Source organism: Octopus sinensis, linkage group LG1, assembly GCF_006345805.1.
Source record: "Octopus sinensis linkage group LG1, ASM634580v1, whole genome shotgun sequence".
Taxonomy (NCBI): Eukaryota; Metazoa; Mollusca; class Cephalopoda; order Octopoda; family Octopodidae; genus Octopus; species Octopus sinensis.
Genome location: NC_042997.1, coordinates 28,921,036 through 28,924,969, shown reverse-complemented (window position 1 = coordinate 28,924,969; position 3,934 = coordinate 28,921,036). Strand labels below are relative to the sequence as shown.

The 3,934-nt window shown below is 34.5% G+C and overlaps 1 non-coding gene across 1 annotated transcript; it reads left to right on the top strand.

The window, feature by feature from the left end:
* The first annotated feature begins 342 nt into the window (after positions 1 to 342).
* On the top strand, positions 343 to 414 carry Trnaa-ugc. The gene has a single exon. It is a non-coding gene; the product is annotated as a tRNA-Ala (tRNA).
* The last annotated feature ends 3,520 nt before the right edge of the window (positions 415 to 3,934 follow it).

Sequence of the window (3,934 nt, the reverse complement as noted above, 5' to 3'; positions counted from 1 at the left end):
CATACCGACTCAGTTGAAAACGCCCTCCACCAAGTTCGTTAGATGCATGCTTGTCAGAGTAACTATCTCCTCTTCATAATCGAATACTAGAACAGGAGATGCTGCGAATTGGCTACGAGACGCCATGCCTCTTAATATACCCAATCAAAAATACTGAATACCTGACTTTACTCAAATATGGATTAGAAACCTGGCCGTACTCAAATATGGATTAGAACCATTGATTATGGATATATATGAACACAAACTTATTACTAGTTGAAATATGTTTGACATATATTCAAAACTACAACAAATCGATTCACTGCATTTTTTTTATAGAGGAAAATTCTTGCTCAATGTAAACATGTAGCTCAGTGGTAGAGCGTTCGCTTTGCATGCGAAAGGCCCCGGGTTCGATCCCCGGCATCTTCAGAATATTTTGAATGGCGGTGACCCAGCATGGCCACAGCTCGTTAGCTGAAACTAGATAAAATAAAATAAAAAAATTAAATTAAAAATTTCAAGAGAGTTCGGAGGGCTGTCTACCCAGATCTATGGATGTAAGCATTTCGGAGTAGCTACCTCCACTTCAGCAACGAACGCTGGAAATAAAGGAAGCACAATGACTGACAACGTGTGCTTGTGTTTTGGGACTTTTTCCAAAACGTGAGCTTACAAGGATGTAAACAATATCGGTTACAAGCACTGAGCTTAAAAAATACAGACTCTCGCGCGCTCCGACACACACACTCTCACACTCACACACACACGAGCATATATATGATGGATTTCCATTCAGTTTCTGGCTACAAAGTTTACAAAGCATAGGTCAATCTGGAACTACAGTAAAAGACACGACACTACAATGCCATGCAGTGAGGCTGCACGCATAAAGCAAGTATCATCAACGAGACAGTTGGGTCAGAAGCTGAATTTGCTGTGTTTTCTTGAGTCTGTGTGTGTGTGCGCGCGCGATTTTCCAAGTACATTAGGAGGTACGCGATTTTCCTTGATACATTAGGAGGTACGTGAGTGTTTTATTTATATATGATCATTTCTATAACCTCTGCTACTACTGCCTGGAAAGGTGGGGGGGGGTCCTAAGATCGGTGCCTTGACTGGTATAATTAGGGAAGTAAGAATTCCCATAAATGTAATCACGAGAAGGAAATATGGCTTAACAAGAGTACGGGTTGAGTTTACTTTCCCAGTACAAGAATCATATCTACGGTGTTTTGAATATTTTTGCAGCCTATTTCTCTTACAGAAATCCGATTAGGATTGAGAATATGACAGAAAACACAAGACGAAGATAAATTGACTTCACACGTAGATCTGTGTTCTACCAAGGCAACATTCTTAATAGTATGGTAGATCCTGTTTCATCGTGTATGTAGAAGTGGCTATGAAGAAGCAACCTCGAGTAATCAAAAATAATTTGCAAGATTACAAGCACAATTGAACGTGAAGTGTGGAAAAACCAACCATTAATGCAGTAAGAATTGGACATATTTCAAAATTTTAGATGTTGCAAATTGTTTATTTTTTTGTTTTCAATATCTGCAAGTGGTTTTCCAGGGAAAATTTCACCACTTAAACAAATAATAGAAATTGAAAGATACAAGTTTGTCAGTAATGTGATAATCCATATTCAACAACGTTTAAGAAAGAGAAAATTGAATAAAACAAACTTTTACACGAATTTTCTTGTATTTATAAAATATATTTGTCTAAATATCTCTTCATGCACGTTCGTACAGAAAGAAATATTTACAGATATATATATATATATACATATGAATATATACACATAGACACACACACACACACAACACACACACACACACACATTTATTTATTCATGTGCGTGTGTTCGTACCCGTACGCATTTCTTCATGTACTTTCATACACAGAAATACTTACAGGTATATATACAATTGATCATATATACATATACATACATATATGCAAACATAAATGCCTACATAAATCTATCTATCTATCTATCTATCTATCTATCTATCTATCTATCTATCTATCTATCTATCTATATTTGTGTGTGTGTGCGCGCATATGAAAATGTACATATATATATATATATAATATATATATATATGTGTGTGTGTGTGTGTGTGTTGTGTGTGTGTGTGTGTGTGTGTGTGTTTGTTCGTGTACATATCGCTTCATACACATCATACACATGGAATGTTTAAAGTTATATATATATATATATTTATATATATATACAAACGCACACGCACACACAGCCATATATATATTTATATGTGTGGTGTGTGTGTGTGTGTGTGTGAGAGAGAGAGAGAGAGAGAGAGAGTGAGAGGAGAGAGAGAGAGAGAGAGAGTGAGAGAGAGAGAGAAATGAGCAGATCTAAAACAACGGAATAGAATATTAGTACTTGTTTACATAAAGCACTTGGTAATTGCCACTTTTACATACCGGTTGCTGCTAATATTATGAATATTATCTGGTGAACATCTGCGCTGACCTTCGAAAATTACTCTTCAAATTTTAAAAGTATCCTGCTTTCTTTATTTTTCCTTGTTTTAATTTAATTATTTTTCTTCCATACCACAACTCTTTGGTTGAAACAAGGGCATTTGATGTTAGTTTGGCACAAGATTATATGACACAAGACTATATGAGGAATTGTCTTGAATTACGGAGTTGTACTTGCATAGCAAGTGATTTGATCTGAGATTGTGTGCTGAAATGAAAACAATTGCAGCGTGGAGGTGTTTGTGAGCCATTTAAGAAACGCACAAAAGCCGTTCGATTCACTTCAACATTTAAGTTTAATTTGTCAAAATATTTTCGTCGCTTTAAGACCGCGACCTGTTTACTGAAAGTTGGATATCCTTCTACTAATCGTCCGATTATAACGCAGTTTTTTTTATTATGTAGGGAATTAATATGCCAGACAATACCTATGACATAGAATGAGTGAACATATTTCTAAACAATTAAGCAGATAGGGAATGTTGCCTACGTTACAATGGACTTAAGGAAATAGTTGGAAAACATTAGAAAATATCTAATGCTAATACCTGATTCGATAATATGATTCTGCAATGTTTGGAAACGATAAACCAAAAACTTAATGTAATGTTACGTTTATGTATTAATTTTTCAAGATTCCTGAATATAAATTGTGTATTAAAACATATATTGTTATATTTCGGGATGGACATTTATGCTTTTTAAATATTGCCAAATAATCATACACTATATCTTCGTTCTTCGCATCAGTTTTAGTATTGTTCTTATTATAAGTCTTGTGTTTATTTGGCAGGAATAAATAAAAATGATCATCACGAAATATAGCAATATTAACATAAGGAATTTCTGAAAACTCCTTCCCGAAAGTAAGCGCTGTAATATACAATATACTTGGCAAAAATAAATCAAAGGTATAAAATCCGAGGTCTATCAATATGATTAATTCACACGAAAGGTTAAATGCAAGAGGCGTGAAAACATATCATATGGAAAATGGAAATTACATACTCAATTTTACAGAATAATGACCCACAAAGAATCTCGAGCAAACATCCGTAAATTTTGCTTAAAGTAATTTCTTGGGAGTATAAGTAAACAATGCAATAAGATGCGGAATAATTATATTGAACGGGAACCTATATCTGTATTTGTCTAGAATGGGCTGGCTAAGCACTACTTCTCAAGAATTAGAACACAGTCTAAGATAATGAACAAAAATATGTAGTCCTTTTAAAGATGTTTATTCATATATGTACACACACACACACACATACAAACACACACACACGCACACACACACACACACACACACACACATATATATATATATATATATATATATATATACAGAGAGAGAGGGAGTGTGTGAGAGATAGAGACATCACTAAAGTGACAAAGGCCACTAGTCAGTACAACTATTGCTAAAAATAAGAGC